The sequence below is a fragment of the Piliocolobus tephrosceles genome, chromosome 10 (assembly GCF_002776525.5).
Source record: "Piliocolobus tephrosceles isolate RC106 chromosome 10, ASM277652v3, whole genome shotgun sequence".
Lineage (NCBI taxonomy): Eukaryota > Metazoa > Chordata > Mammalia > Primates > Cercopithecidae > Piliocolobus > Piliocolobus tephrosceles.
The window spans coordinates 106,666,392-106,673,684 of NC_045443.1; positions in this window are offsets into that span (position 1 = coordinate 106,666,392).

Here is a 7,293-nt window from a genome sequence, read left to right on the forward strand (position 1 = left end):
AAAAAAAAAAAAAAAAAAAAGAATAAAGCTGTTAGTATTTGCAGTCAGAGAGTGTCAGGGAGCAGACTCACTCCCTATATTCCTAGAGCTGACAGTTGCAATTATTTTGCTGTGCCCGAACATTCGTTCCTCTGGGGTAAGGGAGCATGGTGTGTCACCAGTGCCATCAAGCACAGTTGCAAGGGAAGGTGAGGTTCTTGGATCACACCAGGGGGTGTGCCTTTTCAAGTCTTCCAGTTCGCAGGGAGGGTAGACCTCCCACCACTGCCAGCTAAAAGTTGTCACATATCTTCTTCAGATGCAAAAATCTTAAAAGATCATCCTTCGCAACAGAACTGATTTGCTAATCACAGCTCCTGCTTTAGGAACTTTGGCAGAGTCCCCACGAGTAAATTGTCTGCTTGAGATGTCCTGGTCCTTTGGCAGCCTGGTGAGCTCCTATTCAACCTTCAAAGTCCCACTGCAGATGTCCTTTACTTTTTGCTCTCCCTCATGTCTGTCTTCAACCTGGAAGGTGTCCTCTCTGAACTGCCTTCTAGATGTGGCTTTTCTGAGATTCTAGCAATTAGATCTTTTTTTTTTTTTCTTTTTGAGACGGAGTCTTGCTGTGTCACCCAGACTGCAGTGAAGTGGCACGATCTCGGCTCACTGCAAACTCTGCCTCCCGGGTTCAAGTGATTATTCTGCCTCAGTACCCCTACTAGCTGGGATTACAGCTGCCTGCCACCATACCTGGCGAATTTTTTGGTCTTTTTTTCTCTCTTTTTTTTTTTAGATGGAGTTTCACTCTTGTTGCCCAGGCTGGAGTACAATGGAGCAATCTTGGCTCACTGCAACCTCCACCTCCTGGGTTCAAACGGTTCTCCTGCCTCAGCCTCTCAAGTAGCTGGGATTACAGGTGCCCACCACCATACCCAGCTAATTTTTTGTATTTTTAGTAGAGATGGGGTTTCACTATGTTGGCCAGGCTGGTCTTGAACTCCCAAACTCAAGTGATCTGCCTGCCAAAGTGCTGGAATTACAGGCGTGAGCCACTGCACCCAGTCAGCAATTAGATTTTAATTTTTTAAGTTTTTCTTTATTTGGGCGGAACATACCTATCTCCCCCAAAGCCTTTCCAAGAAGAACCCAAAATCTAGAGAAGTATTTTTGTTGCTTTTTTTTTTTTTTTAAGCAGTAATAGATGGACGTTTCCCCCTCAATTTAATTAATTAATTTGTTTTCCAAGACAGGGTCTCGTTATGTTACCCAGGCTGGTCCTGAACTCCCGGGCTCAAACAATCCTCCCACCTTGGCCTCCCAAAATGTTGAGATTACGGGCATGAGCCACTGTGCCTGGTCAACTTAATAAATTATTAATTGACAAATGAACATTGCTTATTTCTTTGTGGCATTTTAAGTTCCTTAAGAATGGACACAGGCTGGGCACAGTGGCTCAGGCATGTAATCCCAACACTTTGGGAGGCCAAAGTGGGAGGATCACTTGAGGCAAGCCTGGGTGACAAAGCAAGACCCTTTCTTAATAAAAAATAAAAAAGAATGGACACAGACAGATTTTAAAACAAGCCCACAACTCAAAAACAGAGCAGTGACCCTGACAGTCACTTAGGATGTTTCCTGGAGTTTGTGGACAGAAATTCTGCAGGTAGAGCAGGAGAGTGTGAGAATTAGGAGCTCAGGCTCCAAAGTGAGGCCATGTGGGTCTTAAAAGTGTGGGCTTAGGGAATGACTGAGCCTCGGTTTCCTCGCCTATGAAAGGAGCAGGACCCTGCATGTAAAGCTGTTAGCACAGTGGCTGTCATAGGCCACATACGTGCCAGCAACACAGAAAAACACTCACCATGACTTACTAGGAATCACTTCCTCTTTCCTGCAAAACTCCTCAACATTTCCTTTCTTCCCTTCTTCAACCCCTACATGGGCATTAAAAAGAAATCCTCTCCTGAAATAACCTAAAACATGGTCTCCCTGGGCCCCCAAACATACCCAAAGTCCTTGGGAGCATCTTCACTGGATCAGGGAACAGATCGGATGTTAATTCAGCTTGGTCCATGCTGCTGAAAGCCCAGAGACTTCTCCCCTTTGGAAAAATGTCTGCCCCTGCAGGGCACCACCCCCTTCACCCCACAAAGCAATTCCAGGCTGCAGGCCTGGGAAGCTGTCCTTGATGGTGGGATCTGCCTGTCCTGCCTGGGCTGGCAGATCCTTGGAGAGTGGCTCTGACACTTGACCAGGACAGACAGGTGCTGTGAACCAAATGTGAATTCTTTCTGTCCATGAGTGGAGGAAGATGCTCACAGCAGAAGCCGCACTCACCATCACCTGGCTGGTTCTTTCTGTTCGGTGCACCAGGAAGGGGAAGGCTGTATTTGGTGTTGAGTGACTACATGAATCTTGGTTGGTTCTCACAATAAGGTAGGCGAGGCTGGATATTTTGCCTCCTTTTCTAGATGAGGACACTGAGGTTCGGAGAGGGGAGGTGATTTGTTCAAGATCAGAGTCCTGCAGCGGTGGCTCACACTGCCTGAGGTGCTCTGAGTGCAGATGGTGAATGCTGATGACTCAGATGTGTGCAGCCCAACTGCACCCAGCACTGTACTCAGTGCCGTGGGAGGATGAACTAATTGAACTCTTAACAGCCCAGCAATGATGTAGGTACCATCCTTGTCCCCATTTTGCAGATGAGGAGACTGATGATCAGAGAGGGCGTTTAACTTGCCCAAGGCTTCCCCAGCTTATAAGTGGCAGAAGCGACATGTGAACCCAGGTCAGTTTCCAGGGGACCGAACAAGGTGACCGGTGACAGTCGACTTTGGCTGCCAATCATGCCTCAATATAGTGGACGCACTGGCCTGGAGCCAAGGGTCTTGGTTGGTCTCAGTCTTTGGCTGTGTGGCTGATTGCACATGTGAACTCCTGGCCACCGTTTGCTCATCTACAAAACAAGCACACTGGACTTGATGATCCTTGTGCTTTCCCGCATTCAGCTATAGGTTGCAACAGGTGGTTTTTGAGAAACTCTGATCTGTGACACCCCGGACCTGCAGGCTGAGTGCGGGTGAAGGCATCCGCCAGTCAGCCTCTTACGCCCTGGCAGCCGCACTTGGCCTGTCCCCACCAGTTTAATTATCTCTGAATTTGCAAAAGAACATCGTGCCACTTGCTGGAGGGCCCTTGACCACCCCCTTTTCGTCCCAATACTGTTGCTTCTCTTTCCTGCCTGGGCTGGCCTGTGTGTCCAGCTGGCCATTCGTGCCCAATATGGCCAAACACAAGTTGTGCTGAGTCTCACCCTCTCTTCTGGTCAGGCGTCTGACAGATGAACCCCTTGGAATATCTGTCGATGTTGTTTTCCCGTCTACCCAGGGCTGTTGTGATTACAGGAGTGTTTAAAGCCTATTCCGGAGATGGAGAGTTGGGCAAGAGGGCTATTGCATGAGCAGCGAAGTAGGGCTAAGTACAGTAATGTGGCAAGTTGGAGGGAGATGGCCCTCGAGCCCACGAAGCCCCTGGGAGTGCAGATAGCCTCTTAACTACCTAAGCTTGAGGTCAGGAGAAGGCTGAGGGAGGACCTTTGAAATGGCTTAAATTTATGGGTGACAGATAAAGGCATGCTGCACTGACAACTTGAGTGAGTGCTCACCCACATCGGAGTGCTGGCCGGTCCAAGCCCCGCCCCCATGGCCTGATGCACGCCACCAGCCTCCTGCTGAAAGGTGACACTCTGCCAGCTGGGTTCCCTTAGTCACCCTGTGGGCGCCTGTCAGCCTCACTCAAGAATGGAGCTGGTGGCTGCATCCCCAGTGACGGTAAGTGGCAACAAGTGCTGGGGAGTTCATCTTGGTGGGAGGAAAGATCCAAGCATGGATGGGGATTGCTGGGTGCTGACATTCTGTCCCCTCTGTCCTTCAAAGACCTCACGAGGCATGGGGATGTGTGTGCTGTCGGGGGATCTGGAAAACAGACTCCTGACTCCCATCCTTGCCCTGCCCTTACCTGGTGACTGGCCAGCACTTACCGGGACTGAGCAGTTTCTTGGGTTCATTGTGGTGAAGGCGACGATCGCTCTTTCACCAGGCAGCTGTTGCTTGGGTTAGGTTTGCAAGACATAAAAATAGCTTTATCTGGCATGTGGTTTTCAGGTCAGCTGGGTTATTTCAGCGAAGGGCAGCAGCCTGTCACGATAGCGTCCACAGAGTTTCACTGGAAGGGCTCCTCTGGCCTTTCCTGCTCGTGGAATCAAACTGCACCATCAGTGCTCATTCTTCCCCACGGCCCCCCCATCTGGCACCATTAGTTTACATGTTGATCCGCGGCTGTGTCTTAAAGGTACACAGCCAGGTGTCTGTCTGCTTTTAGGATCATATCTACACACTCCTTGTACCACCTGCTGCCTTATGGAATTTACTTACCTTCACTGCGGTGGTGGGACAGTGGAAAAGGTACAAACAAGGGAAAGTTACTGATCCACAGTTTACCAGACTGTAAAATGGAAGTCAAATAATGACAATGGCAATAATAATGTCCATTGGGTTGTTCCTTTGTTTTCTTGAGATGGAGTCTCACTCTGTCACCCAGGCTGGAGTGCAGTGGTGTGATCTAAGCTCACTGCAATCTCTGCCTCCTGGGTTCAACTGATTCTCCTGCCTCAGCCTCCCAAGTAGCTGGGATTACAGGCGTGCACCACCATGCCCAGCTAATCTTTGTATTTTTAGTAGAACGAGGTTTCACCTTGTTGGCCAGGCTGGTCTCAAACTTCTGACCTCAGGTGATCCACCTGCCTCAGCCTCCCAAAGTGCTGGGAATACAGGCATGAGCCATCACGCCCGGCCCCATGGGGGTGTTTTGAAGATCGGAGGGAGCTGGTGGTAAGGGTCTTGGGAGCTTGAAGACACTCCACAAATTTGGTGGCTTATGTGTGTGGTTGCTATATAGGTATAGATGTTATTCAGAGAGCAACAGTGAGGTGAATGGGGTGAGAATTCGTATCCCCATTTTATAAATGAGGAAACTGAGGCTCAGAGAGTCTCTTCGGTAGCTTTCTCAAACAGTTCCCCGATTTATCTCTGTGTATTCACTTGGGAAAAGTTCTTGTGTGGGGTGATCTTTGGGTTCCACGTCATTACTCTGCAAAGAAAAAGCAAAGGCTTTGAGGTTTTTCATGTAGGTAACCCTGGCAAGGAAGGTTTGGGCTATTAGATCCGGTGGAATACCAGATTGTAAAGGATTTGCAGAGTGAGAGAAGGGCTGAACTGGGGAGGAGAGCTGGCCACTGCATTCATCAGAGCCTCTGCTGTACAGCTTGCAGTTCCACCTGCCATCCCTCTATCACGTGCCATGCATGTGTCTAACCATCTTGCCCATCGACTCATCCACTCACCTTCTCTCCCCACGCACCACCTACTCATCCTTCTATCTGTAGTTAATCAGCCATCCATTTGTCCAGCCAGCCAGGATTTTCTAAGCAAGTTCCCGAAGAACTTACATCATGCAAAACTTGTGTAATTTGATTGGCTTTTCAACAGGAATCAATGTAAATAATATATTCTCATGCCTCATAATTCACAATTGTTGTAGCACATTTTTGTCTTGATGCTGCACATCTCTCTCTCTTTCTCTCTCTCTGTCGTTGCCCAGGCTGGAGTGCAGTGGTGTGATCTTGGCTCATGGCAACCTCCCCCTCCTGAGCTCAAGCAATTCTCCTGCCTCAGCCTCCTGAGTACCTGGGACTACAGGCACACACCACTGCCCATGGCTAATTTTTATGTTTTTTGTAGAGACGGGGTTTCGCCATGTTGCCCAAGCTGGTTGCAAACTCCTGAGCTCAAGGAGCTGGGGTTACAGATATGAGCCACCGTGCCTGGCCTTGATGCTGCACTTTTCTAAGAAATAATTTAAGTATTTTTTAACTGGGGTAGAGGGATGCCCACCCTATCTATTTTATGTACCTGCTGTTTCTTATATCTCACAATTTCAAATGTGCACATTTAAAATTTGCCTAAGATTGGTCGTATTTGTATGAGTTGTTCTCCTCAGCCCTCTCTTTCAAAACTGTCGTGGAGATACCTGGCTCATTCTCTTGGCGCTCCTGAATGCAGTTTCATAAATGAGAACTTTAAAAATCAAAATTCCAGCTTGGTTCAAGACATTGGTTGGTGCTCAATGTGTGTGCATATATATATATATATATATATATTTTTTTTTTTTTTTCCATTTTTTCAGCACACAATTTTTTTCATTTGTTTTGTTTTGTTTTGTTTGAGACAGGATCTCACTTGGCTGCCCAGGCTGGAATGCAGTGGTACAATCATGGCTCACTGTAGTCTTGATGTCCCAGGCTCGAGTGAGCCTCTGGCCTTGGCCTCCCAAAGTGCTGGGATTACAGACGTAGCCATCACCCCCAGCTTGCACACAGTTTTTGAGTTCTTACTGTGTGCCAAGCACCAAGCTGGGTACAAGGATCCAAAATGAATGACACTTGGTCCATGTCCCCAAGGACCACCTAGTCGGTCAGGGAGAACAGACAACCAAACAAGCCATTTCCATGCCATGTTGTCTATGTCACCATGATGGAAGTCTGTACCCACAGGCGGACTCCTAGGCCAGGATGGGCTGGGCAAAGAGCCCCAAGGGAGTGGACTACTGACTTTCTAAAGCATTTGGCCACTGTGGCCAGTAGAGGGCGTGAGAGGGAGTGGCCACTCAGCAGGGGTCAGGTTTAGAGGGGCCCCGTATACCCTTCTTTCCTGGGGAGGATGTAGGATTTAATCTGTTGGGCCTCTGGGGAAGCCAGGACAGCTTTTGCAACATTTTTGGCAATGTTCTCTGCCAGTTGTTAATTTCAAAATTTTTTCCTGAGGGCATGTGTGAGCCAGCTGTTTCAGGACTTGGACCTTTCTTGCAGACAATTTTAAAGATTTTCTTGAGAATTTACTATGTGCAAGAGAAATAGTAATAGTATGAAATAGACTTTGTCCCCAGAGGTTCCCAGCTCACCATTCAGAGGCAAAAGGAGATGGGAAGGCAGGGACTAGGCAGAGGGGTTGAGACCAGAGATTCACAACCAAAGGACAGTTTTGCCTCCCATGGGACATTTGTCAATGTCTGGAGATGTTTTGGTTTTCCCTGCTGATGGAGGTAGATGGTACTGGCATCAAACAGGCAGAGGTCAAGGGTGTTGCTCTGCATAGTGTAATGCACAGGACAGCCCCCACCACAAAGAATTTTCCAGCCCTAAATGTCAATAGTGCCATGGTTGAGAAATCCTGGGTTAAGAACAAGGCTTGGGCATCA